Below are 13734 nucleotides of genomic sequence, written 5' to 3'. Positions count from 1 at the left end.
TAGTTTTAGGTGTACAGTATAATGATTAGACATTTATATACCATACCAAGTGATCACTCGATAAGTCTGGTACTATACATACTTATAATATTATTGGCTATATTCCATATGAGTACTTTGCAGCCTCATGACTACTTTTAGAACTAGCAATTTGTACTTCTGAATCTGTTTCACCTTTTTCACCCATCCTCCCTCCCATCTGGCAACCATTGGTTTGTTTTCTGTATCGAATGTGTTTCTGTGTTGTTTGTTCATTTATTTTATTTTTTAGATTCTACATACGAATGAAATCATATGGCATTTGCCTTTCTTTGTCTTATTTCACTCAGTATAATAACCTCTGGGTCCATCCATGTTGTTGCAAAGGGTAAGATTTCATTTTTTTATGGCAGAGTGATATTCCACTGTGTATATGCACCACGTCTAAGAAGTAGGTGGTTCTTGTCCGTATGAGATATTGAAGAGAAAATATGCGTTTTCCTGACAAAGAAAAGGGCATTCAAGGTGAAAAAATACATGTAAGTATGCAAATAGCCAGAGATGCGAGAAAGGAAAGCGCGCTCAGAACACTCAGGTGCGCTAGAGACGCGGAGATGCCAACGCATGTGGTAGGGGGTGGGGTCGAAGGGAACGACGGTGGCCACATCTGACCCGGGTCAGCTAAGGAAATTGGGAAGGCGTTTTGCAGATGGAAGACATGATCTGATTTGGGTTTCAGAAATACTCTTCTAAGGACAGTGAGTAAAAGGGACAGGAGTGGGGCTGGAGACAGAGGACCCAGGCTGTCTCCTCGGCCCGGGGAAGAGTGGCAGGAGCCTGAATGATGACAAAGTGAGATGGTTTATGGGAGAGGATTTAGAAATTGAGGACCTGTTTAGGAGGAATAAAGGCTGTCATGGAGGCTGAGATGTCAAGTAGGACTTCCAGGAACTGGACTTCTGTGAATGGAATGCAGGGGAAAAGTGACTTGGGGAAGAGAAGTCAGAACACTGAGCTCAGTTGTGAGCATGGAGAGTTCAAGGTTATGACAGGCACCCACAAGGTCATTCTTTCTAATACCCAATGGGATCTGCCGCTCTGGCTTCCAGTTGAGAAATATGGGTGGGCAGTGTGGGTGAAGGACTCTACAGTGTACACAATGCCGTTTGCGCTTATAAGAGATTGTGAGCATGCAGAGGTAGCAGAAAAGAAAGACCAAAGATGGAACAGTGCCGCCTACGTTTCTGAGACATGTAAAGGAAGAGCCCCTGGTGTCTGCTAAGGAATGGAGAGCAGGCCGGCTGGTCATTTAGAAGCAAGTGTTTCAACAAGTGGCCTTTAGGGCCACCAGCCTCAGGTCATGGTAAGATGACACTGAAAAGTGTCCATCTGCCTGGTCCATTAGTGGAATATTGGTGACTTTAGCAGGAGCGGTTCCTGGCATGGAGGGAGAGAGGCGAGGCCTACTCAGGGACAAGAGAGGAGGTGAGCGAAACCACACACAGACAAGCATTCGAGCGCAAAGGGACAATGCTCAGAGCAAGCACAGAGGTCAAGGAACGGGGTGGGAGGGGGCGGGAAGGGTTGGGTTTGAGCAGTTTTAGAGACTAATAGGGAAGGCAACTTGGGGAAAGTGTTTCAACGGGAAAGATCGGACCTGGAGGTGAAGGGGCAAATGAAGGAACAGTCCCGGGAGCCACAGAATCAACAGTGCAGGTGGAAGGCTGCCTTTGGCCAGGAGGAGGGAGAGCACACCTTTCCTGACTGCAGAGAAGGGCAGTTTGGATCTAGACTTGTTTGATGGGGAAGAACTGGCCGAGGGAATACTCCACCACAGCATTATTCTAAGTATAAATCCTGACTTACTAGTTGTGTGACCTTGGGCACATTTTATTGTCTCCCTATTCTTTAGTTTTTTCCCCTCTGTCAATTGGAGCATTAATTATCTAATCCTTATTTAGTCATAGGGATTAAGTGAGATAATGCCTATAAAATTCTCAGTTTAGTACCTGGCACATTATAGATGCTTGCAAACGGTGGCTGTCATCACGGCTGCCTGCAGAGCACGTTCCTTTCTGTGTCCTGCCAGACGGTTTTCACCCCCTTCTGTCGGGGGAGCTTCTCCCCTTGCCCATCTCTCTCCTAGGACTCGCAGCCCCACGCTGGCCCCTTCCTAAGGCGGCCCTGCGCTTCCTGAGGTATCCCGGTTGCTTGGGGCTTCATTTGTGCCTGAGGAGAATTAGGGGTGGCCGGAGGAGGAGCGGAGGGAGTCAAACATAGTCATCTCCTCTGATCATCTTCCTGTAGAGGGAGAGATTAATCTTCTCCAACACGATGCTCAACTGCATTTCTTCGTCCCGGTCTCCAAGTTGGTCAGAGTCCCTTAAACATGCCATCACAGTCGCTTCCAGATTTGCTTGCGAGCACATAGGTAACAAAGAATTCAGGGGGACAAAGGCAAAGTTGTCACCTTTCAAATCCTCGTCACATGGAGAATAACCATGTGTGGCCTCTGTCACCTCTCCCCATGCCCGTCCTCACACACGCAAACACTGTGACTGGTGTAAAGGGGTTTTTTCCCCCCAAATATTTTGTTTATTTCCACGGTGAAAACAAATCTTGTGATTTATTAGTCCATTTAAAACCCATTAAAGATCCACTTGCTTTGATTAAATGGCATCATTTTAAAGGTTAATCAGTGTCATTTTTTATATTTAAAACTTAAAGGTACAGTGCTTCCTCCTTACTAAAAATTACCACCAAAAATTGGAAAGAGAGCGGTTGGGGAAATGCATGCTTACTTAAAGTGTGAAATAAATACAGTGTGAATCATGCCTTGGTTAGATCCTATGGGTCAGTACACTACTAATAATATACATTTTTCTCACTTCCAGCAACTCCAAGGTCAGCATAAACGTTCTTGTTTGTAGTTTTCTCCATGCGTCTCTCTGCTCAGCAGGCTGAAGAATACCCCCTCTCCCTTCCTGCCCTCTGATTTCCAACGAACTGGGTCAGTAGACCTCTAGCCACCAAAGTGAAAAACTGTGCTCTAGGCTAATGGAGAAATACTCTTTTTTTTTCTTTATGCATGCTTTATTACCATTTACTTTATTCCTTCATATTCCTGATACTTTATTCTTTTATATTCTTAATTTTTAAGATATATTCACATTTAAACATACTTCTGTAAGTAATATTGAAACATCACAGGTCAGACTGAAGTCATCCTTGACCTTCACCGCCTATCCCGGTCCCCTCCCAGATGTCTACTCAGCCTGGTACATATGTAAGCATGTTGTCATTAGCATAAGATCATCACGCATAGGTATTCATCAGTACTTCATGGTCTTCAGCCTCTCGTGGGCCCTCGAGGTGGCTTATTTTATTTTCTTAATTTATAACGGGTGACTTACAAAAAAATGTTTAGATTAACTTCAAAACTATTGAAAAGAAGAAACCCTTTATGCTTAAATGAACTATCAGCAAGAATTAGAAGGTAAATGCTGTATCTATTTAAGTGAGCTCCTTGGTTTCACTACGTGATAAGAGAGAGGCTAGTTTGTATTTTTTCCTGAGAACTTCACAATCTTTCCAGATGTTCTCTTTGAAAAAGATCATTCCCCATTCTTCCGTTAGAGTGTGGGTTCCTTGCTGGTGACTAGCATCCTACGAAGTCTCCAGTTGTGAGAACTAATTGAATGGTGATGTTCTCTCTCTGTTTGTTTTTTTCCGTTTAATGAATTACGACATGGGAACGGGCTTCCTCTTGCAACATGATGTTCATACACTAGTCTTGGGCAGCTTCTCTGTGCTACATCCCAGGAGAGAGAAGGGAGACCCTGTAACAAAAACCTCGCTTGCTCTTTTCGTGCAGAACATATTGAAAAGACAGTGCCACTCAGTGCTGTGCTCAGTGGCTTTGCCACAGATACAAGCATTCAATAAGAAATTTTTTAAAAATCTAGATGAACTTAATCTGTATTCATGAATAATTATTTGGCTATGATTCCCTTGTTTACCAAGTAATTATGGTTTTAAAATCTGTTTGGGTTAGCATCTAGCATTTCTCCATCCAAGGGAATCATAACATTGATAGAATATCTATCAGCCCATTCTTATGTGCTAAAGTAATTTAAAAATCTTTATTATTCTCTGTATGATAGTAGCCTATAATAAATTTGGAATGAGTTGTTCAAATATTGACTATCAAAGCAATGTCCTTCTGCTTCTCTGAATAAATGGGGGAAAGAATTTGAAGGGTTTCATAAGGCTTTAATGAAACTCATGATTTCAGTATCATACATTGGAAAAGAAGCAAGTAAGAGGTTTAGTCACACCACATACACACATAGCCAACCACAAAATTATATACAATGTGATACCAATGTTAATCAGACCACAGAAATAAACTTAAAATCTGAACTGCAGACACTGAAATTCTAGGGGTGTTGTATTGTAAGTAACGGTTTAGTACCATTTTATTTTGATTAAGTTAAAGCTGGAAATCCATCCTTTTAAAAAAAAGTGCCATATCTCATTACTACATACATAAACGAGCAACTATCATAAAATAATTGTTGCTAAACCAAAATGTCTATTCGTGATACTTTTTATCTTACTCTCTAAATCAGGTACTATAAGGAATTAAAGGAAAAAAATCCTTTCAAGAAAATGAGAGCATAGGACTAGATAGATGTCTGCGGTCTTAGCACTACAATTGTATAATAATTCTAAGATAGTTATTATCCCAATAATGATGCTTTGATTTGTTTCCTTTAAAAACTTGCAGCTATTTAAAATTTGCAAGTGAGGATGGTACAGTACAGAGAGGGGTTGTCAGCAGGTACTGGGAGAAAAAGTGTCTTTTTTTTTTTTTTTTTTTTTTAAGAACCACAATGTTGAAACTAACGTAATTACATAGTAACTGTTGACCTTGTAATTACACTGTAAGTACCTGTAGTGACAAGATAAATACATGGTTATTTCAGTCTTTTAAGCTATGGGGCTATCATGCAACCCTAACAATGTAAGCTACATAGTAATTTATTTGTGGAGTAAATAGTGCTTACCACAAGTATCACCCATATATGTGCAGTACTTACTACACGGAGCCATAGAAACATGGGAAACCGGTGCCCTGCAGGTACTTCTATTCACGACACACAACCCATATATATGTACACAATCACAACTCTTTATTTGTGCAGCGTTTGGGAGTCTTTATTGCTGCCTTTTGTCTTCAAATTCCCTGGTCGCTACAATAATGGAGTTATAGGTGAGCTATTTTTAATGATAATCATTATTTTTACAGTACCATGGAATCATGTGATTTGTTAACTAATAGTCCTCTAACCTTTACAGGTTTTCGTCACTTTAAACAAAAACCGCTTTTGCCAGAAATGTGCATATATATCAAACTAAATGTTAACAAGTTGTAAAGTAACAATAATTTACGTGAGTTTGGAGTAGAAAGGAAATAGTGGTGTTTTCTAACACCAAAGTGCTTTTGCAATGTAAAGTGTAATGGTAGCTACTAACATTTATTGAATGTTTATTAAGCCCAAGGATGCTATAATAATTGCTCCTAAATTTGCCATGGCTGCTCAAGGTCAAGTTTCAATACACCTCATGAGCTTGTGAGAATTTTATTTACCTAAGAAGCTAGAGGACTTCTTTTTTTAGTCATTTATTCATTAAAGTATTTTTTTTTTCCCCAGTCTCTCCCTTGTGCCAGATACTGTGCTAGGTCATCTTCAGAGACTGTCAGTTTTAATAATGGAAGGAAGAAAACTGAACAATTTACTTCAGTCTGTTGTGTCCGCGTAGGATGTAACAAATAGAAGTTACCCAGTCACGAAGGCAAAAGTTGGGCGTTGGGGGTGGGGTGAAGGACAAGAGAGTGCCGGGCTGAGGGGACAGCGAGTGCAAACATCTGGAGACAAAGGAGAAATGACGGGAAATCAGAAGCCTCCACACCTGGGACCTGGAGCTTGAGGGCCTGCGATTGTGGAGAAGAGGCTCCAGGGGTCAGTCACCGAGCCTCGAGCCACCGTACGGGGGAGAGGCTGGGTTTTGCCCTGCAGTCCGTGGAGCATCGTGAAAGGATTTAAACAGGGGAGTGGGAGGTTAGCCTGTGGACAGTGGAAGAGAGGCCACACTGCCACCAGGGGGCCGTGTTTTGGGAGCCAGCGCAGGAATGGGGGGAAAGGCGTCACTGCTCCAACGTCAGCTCAGAACACTGCAGGCTCCTCTTGTACTCTGTCCGCATGGTTCTTCATTCGGGAGTGTTGAGTGTCATCGTCCTTAACGAATATTATACACTCGTCCTGGCCCGGTGTAAATGCAAGGAGGGTGGACCGATGGCACTGGATTAAGCAGGCGGGGACAGTGAATTGGCCGAGCTTTAGCAAAGATGCTCATAATTGGACGCGGAACTTAATGTATCATACACCAACATGTATAAAGTTGCGTAGGTTTATGCGTTTGAGGGCCTGAAGGTGGTTTCAGCTCACGAGACACACTTCAGTCTCCCCTCGTCTACGGCCTTGAGTCATTCAATAAAGGAGCCACTGGCGCTCTTTCCCCTGCGGTCTGTCTGTTGATCCATTCTCTCGAACCAGCGCACACTTTCACATGGTATGTGTGTTCCCTTTCTGACAAGGGTGTGCAAGTGAGCCTCCCTAGGAGAGACTATATATGTGAACCACTCCGAAGGGCTTATGGAAAGCTAAATCGGGACTGTTTTTCTTAGCACTTCAGTGGATGATCAGGAGAAGGGGGAAAAAAGCAAAAGGCAAACTTTTGTTTGAATTCAAATGTCATCTTTGCCTGTGGCACATTTATTTTTATTTCCTCTCTGACAAGGAATGTTAACTTTCCAGGAAAACTCAACTTCTAGAGAACAGCCAACACAAACAATTTTTTTAAGGTGTGATTTTCCTGGAGACTGTGATTTTATCATTTGGAGCAAGTGGTGGGTTGGGGGAAAAAAAAAAGTCTGCATTTCCTGTATGAGGACATCAGCTTGAATCACGCTTTGGATGTCTGTGGCCATGTTTTCTAGTTCTTTGCCTCTCAGGAAACTCTAATGTGAAACAAAATGGAAAACCCCATTCACATTCTCTTTGGATCCCATCTCCAGGGGATCAGGGGAAAATGAGAAAAACTTCTGCTTGCTCACAACATATTCTAGACAGATGTTGTCCATGGCCGTGTTTGCATTGGCAGCCTTTTCTACTGGGGCAAGGTGGGTTTTCTGAAACAAAAGCAGCTTTTTCCTTTCCTAAAATGGAAAGAGTTCTCAATAATATTTTGATTCAAAATACTCAACCATATCCTACAAGTAGCTGAATTCCCTGATTTTTAGCCCTTGTCCTGCCTGTCTATATTGTAGATAGATAGATAGATAGATAGATATGGATCTCCATATCCAATTTATTTAAAGCTTAAATAGACTTGTCTACTTTCTCTGTGTTTTAAGAGAAATTTATATTTTCTTTGTGCTTTTAAATTTGAATGAGTATCTTCTTCTTATGCTATTTATATGATTTGCAATTTGTAGCATGAACAATTGACAGGTGAGGCCATTTATGTCTTCCATATAGTATGACAAAAGATAAAGCTCATTTATAGGTGGTGTTTTGCAGTTTAACCCCATCTTACTATTTCTTTTATAATCAACTATATCAATGATGGTTATTTAGAAAGTAGATTGAGTAGGAGGGATGGAGAATACCTCAAGATTATAATCGCAATAACACTGATGATTATGTGACACCTTGAATTCTATCCAACACTTCAGCTTTACTTATTCCCTGAACTTTTACTGTTAATGATACTCAGGCTGAAAAAAAAAGTTGAAATGCCAGCATCATATTGGAAGACACATTTACATTTCAGTCCCAACACCATAATTTAATAAAAGTTTTATGGTGTTATGGGTACTTAATTATGCTCAAAGCAGAGCTGGAATTTAACATTATTCCACATACTGAGAGGACTTGGTAGTGCTTTATTTTGAAAAGGTCCTTTGAATGAGCAATGCAATACATTGATACACCAAGTATGCTGCTTTTAAAAGACACTTTGGAAAACAGTGAATTGCTTAAATTGTATTTCATTTCTGTTACAGAGAATAAACTCTCATAATTCACTTAAGGTGATTTAATATACTAGGTTACTGGATTAGCAGGCTTTGAAATATTCATTCCTCATTCATCCCTCTGAGAATTACAGCTATGTTGATGTTACTATTACATAAACTGTGTCTGTAACTTTCACACTGTAACCAAGACATGAGTTTTCTGACATTTTGTTTTCTATGTAAACATTATTGAATTCTCCTGGGTACCCTTGGAGATAGTTGTTTTGTTTTGTTTTTTTTATCATCTCCCTTCTCATATCTAACCAAAAGTCCTATTGATTAGATCTTTTCAAAGCTCATTGAGAATTAAGCTGCTTCTGCTCAGAGCTGTTCAGGGCCTCCTTCCCCGTGTTGCCATTTACAGTTCTCCAGGCTGGCTTCTCCCCACTTTCATTTGTTTGTCTTCTACCCCAGACAACCTGCAGCCCTCCAAACAACAGCTTTTTGTCACTCCCCTTGCTTCCTGCTGTTCCCTCTGGTAGACATCTCCCTCTCCTCCCATTTCCACCCAGTGACTTAGCTCATCTTTCAAGACTTGGCCCAGCTGCTACCTTTCTCTAGACAGAAGCCTTTGCCCAGCATCGGCTTCCGCTACTACCTTCCTTATAGTCCTTTACACTGAGACTTACAGAAGAATATTTTTTTTATACAAGGGACATCGCTCTATTAACTTGCAAGATCCTTGTTAGAAAACTACATCTACCAAAGCACAATGGCATACAATGTCTCCTACCTAGTAGCCGCTTCCTCAAAAGGATAGATTGGCTCTTGGAGCAGATCTGAGAATGTGCCGAAAGTCACCACGTTGGTGGTCACGCCCCTTTCCTCTACGTACGTTTTTCTTAATGTCTCCATTTAAACTGGTTACAATCTCAAAAAATATTAGCTGTAAGCATCTCCCCTGCCTCTCCATGAACTCTGCCCACATTAGGAATTCCTCATTGGCGCGAAGCTCCTGTTTCGCCATCCACTTTACACAACAGGACGTTTCTCTTTTTTCTTGACCACGTCATCCTTTTGTAGCATTGCATGACTAACAGGTATTCCCAGACATAGCTCTTTATTGTGTGAGTGAAGGTTTACTTTTTAATAGAATTTATTTTTAAGACTAAGTTTTGTTTCACAACACAGCCGAGTGGGAAGCAGAGAGAGTTCCCACACATACGCAATCTCCTTTACTATCAGCTTCCCACAACAGAGCAGCGTATGTTTCATGATACGTGAACTTTTGCTGACATACTGTCACCACCCAGAGTCCAGAGTCCTCATCAAGGCTCACTCTTGCTCTTGTACATTCTATGAACATCGACAAATGTATGATGACATCTGTCTACCTTGATAGTACTGCAGAGAATGGTTTCAGTTCCCTAAAATCCTCTGTGCTCTGCTGATCCATCACCCCCTCCACACTAGCCCCTGGCAACCATTAGTCTTTTTACTGTCTCCGTAGTTATGCCTTTTGAAGAATGTCGTGTACTTGGAACCATCCTGTGTGAAGCTTTCTCTAATGGGCTTCTTTCACATAGTCATGTGCATTGGAGATTCCTCTGTGTCTTTTCAAAGGCTTGATGGCTCATTTCCTTTTAGTGCTGAATAATATGCTCTTGTCTGGATGTACCTCAGTTTGTCCACTCACCTGCTAAAGGGCATCTTGGTGGCTTTCAAGTTTGGGCAATTATGAATAAAGCTGATATAAACAGTCACATGCAGGTTTTTGTGTGGACAGAGTTTTCAGTTCCTTGGAGTCAATCCCAACGAGAGTGAACGTCAGATCCCACCACCCACCTTTGGCTGTGTCCATGTGTCCTTTGTACATGTTCCTTGACGAACCTTCCCCTTTCCCTTCCTGTTATCTCCCTCCTCGCTCCCCTCTGATTGCTGTCAGTTTGGTCTTTATTTCAATGTTGCTGGTTATATTTTTCTTGCTTGTTTGTGTTGTTGATTAGGTTCCACTTATAGGTGAGATCATATGGTATTTGTCTTTCATCCCCTGGCTTATTTTGCTTTGCCAGGGGATGTTGCAAAGGGTAGGAGCTCCAGTTCCATTCATGCTGTTGCAAAAGGTAGGAGCTCCTTCTTTCTCTCTGCTGTATAGTGTTTCATTGTGAAAATGTACCATAGTTTTTGATCCACTAATTTACTGATGGGCACTTAGGTTGCTTCCAGCACTTGGCTATTGTAAATTGTGCTGCTATGAACTTTGGGGGGGGCATAGGTTCTTTTGAATTGGTGTTTTGGGATTCTTAGGGTGGCACATGACTTTACTCCAGGAAGACAAACAACGCAATTAAAAATGGGCAAAGGACCTGAACAGACACTTCTCCAAGGAGGACATACACAGGTCCCAGAGATATATCAAAGTATGCTCAGCATACTAGCCATCAGAAAGATGCAAATTAAAACCACAATGAGATATCACTTCACACCAGTCACAATGGCCATCATAAACAAATCAATAAATAACAAGTGCTGGGGAGGTTGTAGAGAAAAGGAAACCCTAGTACACTGTTGGTGGGAATGCAGACTGGTGTAGCCACTGTGGAAAACAGTATGGAATTTCCTCAGAAAACTAAAAATGGAACTGCCTTTTGTTCCCAGCAATTCCACTGCTGGGATTATACCCATGGTGAATGTATGTTCAATTTTATAAGAAGCTGACATCTGTCTTCCAAGGTGGCTGTACCATTTTGCATTCATACCAGCAATGAATTAGAGCTCCTATTAACTCCATATCCTCACAAGCCTTTGATACTGTCAATGTTTTGGATTTGGGCCATTCTAATAGGTGTGTGGTGGTGTCTCATTGTTTTAATTTGCAGTTCCTTAGTGATGTATGATGTTGAACATCTTTTCATATGCTTACTTGCTATCTGGATATATTATTTCATAAAGTGTCTAAATAGGTCCTTTCCCAGTTTTTAAAAATTGGGTTTTTTATTTCTGTATTGTTGAGTTTTAAGAATTCTTTGTATATTTTGTATAATAGTCTTTATTAGATGTGTTCTTGCAATACTTTCTCCCCATTTGTGACATGTCTTATAATTCTCTTGTCATTGTCTACTATAGATCAGAAGTTTTTAATTTTAGCGAAGTCCAGCTTGTCAATTATTTAATTCATAGATCGTGCCTTTGGCATTGTATCTAAAAGGTCATATCCAGCTCTGACCGGTGTGACTCAGTTGGCTGGGCGTTGTTCCGCAAAGCAATAAATAGGTCACGGGTTTCATTCCTGATCAGGGCACATACCTTGGTTGCTGGTTCAGTCCCAGTTGGGCATATACAAGAGGCAACTGATGAACATTTCTCTTCCTTTCTCCCTTCCTTCCCCTCTCTCTAAAATCAATATGGATGTCCTCAGGTGAGGATTTTTAAAAAGAATAAGAAAAATAAAACTTTATCTTCACTTATTCATTCTCTGATGCTTTTTATTTTTATGTAAATTCAAGGTTCTAATCTATAATCTATACTTTTTTCCTTGACTTTGAAGAGCTTTTTTTTTTTAAACAGGTATACTGGGGACATATTCTCTCAGTTTTTGTTTTTTTTGAGTCTTTATTACCCTCTCACTGTTGAAGGATAATTTTGCAGGGCATAGAACTGTAGATTGGTGGAGTTTCTTTTTCTCTCAAATTGTTAAATATTTTATTCTATTCTCTCCATGCTTACGTGGCTTCTGCCGAGAAGCTGGATGTAATTCTCATTTTGCTCTTTTTAGGTAAAGTGGTTTTTATCCTCCTCTAACTTCCTTAAAGACTTTTTCTTTATCTTTGATTTTCTGAAGTTTGAACATGATATATTTAAATATAGCTTTTCAGGCATTTATTCTGCTTGGTGTTCTTTGAGTTTCCTGGATCTATGGTTTTGTTTCTATGAAGTTTCCATTGTCAAGTTCTCAAGTATAGAGATTCTTTCCTCAGTCATGTCCAGCCTACTAATGAACTCATCAATGATGTTATGTTAGTAGTTTTGATTTCTAGCATTTCTTTCTGATTTTTTTCTTAGAATTGTTATTTTTGAATGTTTTGTATACTTTTAAATTCTTAGCATATTAATCATAATTTTTGAGGAAAGGTCTAATAAATTTTAATAAAATTTTAATAATTCTAATATATCTGCCATGTCTGCCTGTGGTTCTGATGCTTGTTCGGTCTCTTCTCATGATGCTTTTTGCCTTTTAGTATGTCTTGTAATTTTTTTGAAAGGCAGCCATGATACACTGACTAAAAGGAATTATGGTAAATAGGTCTTTAATAATGTCATGGTAAGGTGTGGGGAGGGGAAATAGTCTATAGTCTCACAATTAGGTCCCAGTTTACTTGGACTGTGACTGTCACCAGTATTTCTCAGTTTTTTCTCCCATTAGGTCTGAAAGGATGGCTGGAGGGTACTGAAATTGTGTGTTTTACTTCCCTCGTAGGAAAGCCTAAGAAGGAACTGAAATTCGGTATTTTCCTGCCTACAGATAAGTTAGGCCCTGATAAGTCCTGCCAGGTTAAGTTCTGGTAAAAATAATTTCTCCTGAGATAAGGCCTTGTTAAGAAGTACAGAATGCTCTGGAATATTTCAAAATATTTTCCTCTTCCTGCCAGAAATCAAGGGAATTTTTCTCATGTGTTCACTGTGAGAATCTGATAGAGCTCCTGGAGGTAAAACTCAAAAAGATGTGAGGGACTCCCTGCAACGGGGAGCCCTGGAGTTTTTAACTCTCAGACTTGTGCACAATGAGCCTTCAGCAATTTGTTAAATATATATTGGTCAGATCTTCCTACCTGGGCGCTGGATCCCATGAAGGTTTCTTTTTGCAAATTTTTTAATCTTCCCCTGAGGATATGCTTGTTAATTTTAGAGAGGGGCGGGGGAAGAGAGAAATAACCATACTGGATTATTCTGAAAAGTTTTCTTATCTAATGCTTCTACTAGTCTGTAGGTGAGGCACTGAATGGAAGAGCATACTACTCAGTGGATTGTTTAGATAGTGTCCATACATGCAGGCATGCAGACAAACATGTGGCCTGCCCACGAGGGTTCACAATTGAATGTAAGCTCCAGACGCATGTGGGTTTTGATAATAATTGAATGCGAGCTAAGGATAGTTTGTTACTGTTTCAAGATTTTCCAATTAAAAACTTAATTTGACATAGAGATTTATCCATGTGGCAATTTAGTCAATGCATATATATTTGCCTGATCTTTAAGAGTATTCAAAAATATCTTACATACCAAAACTTATGTTATACATGCCTCAGTTCTGGTTTAAATTTAGAATTCTTTTACTATCTTTGCCTTGGAATGAGGATGTAGAACAACATTGCCCAAAGGAAAAATAAGGTCACAGAGAAATATAATGTCCAATAGAAAACCACTATGAGCTACATATATAATTTAGACTTTATAGTTTATAAAAATGTAGTAATATATAAAAATATAAAAGAATATAATTTATTTAAAAACACATTAAAAAGTAAAAAGAAATACATGAAATTAACTGTAGTAATATGTTTTATTAAACTTAATATCTCTAAAATATTATTTCAGCATATAATCATTGTAAAAATTATTAATGTTTTATTTTCATGTTTTTGTACAGACTCTTTGAACTCCAGTATGAGTTG

Source organism: Pteronotus mesoamericanus, unplaced genomic scaffold (assembly GCF_021234165.1).
Source record: "Pteronotus mesoamericanus isolate MK-2021 breed Mesoamerican mustached bat unplaced genomic scaffold, CSHL_Meso_final contig_2, whole genome shotgun sequence".
Lineage (NCBI taxonomy): Eukaryota > Metazoa > Chordata > Mammalia > Chiroptera > Mormoopidae > Pteronotus > Pteronotus mesoamericanus.
Note: the sequence above shows the minus strand (reverse complement) of the source record.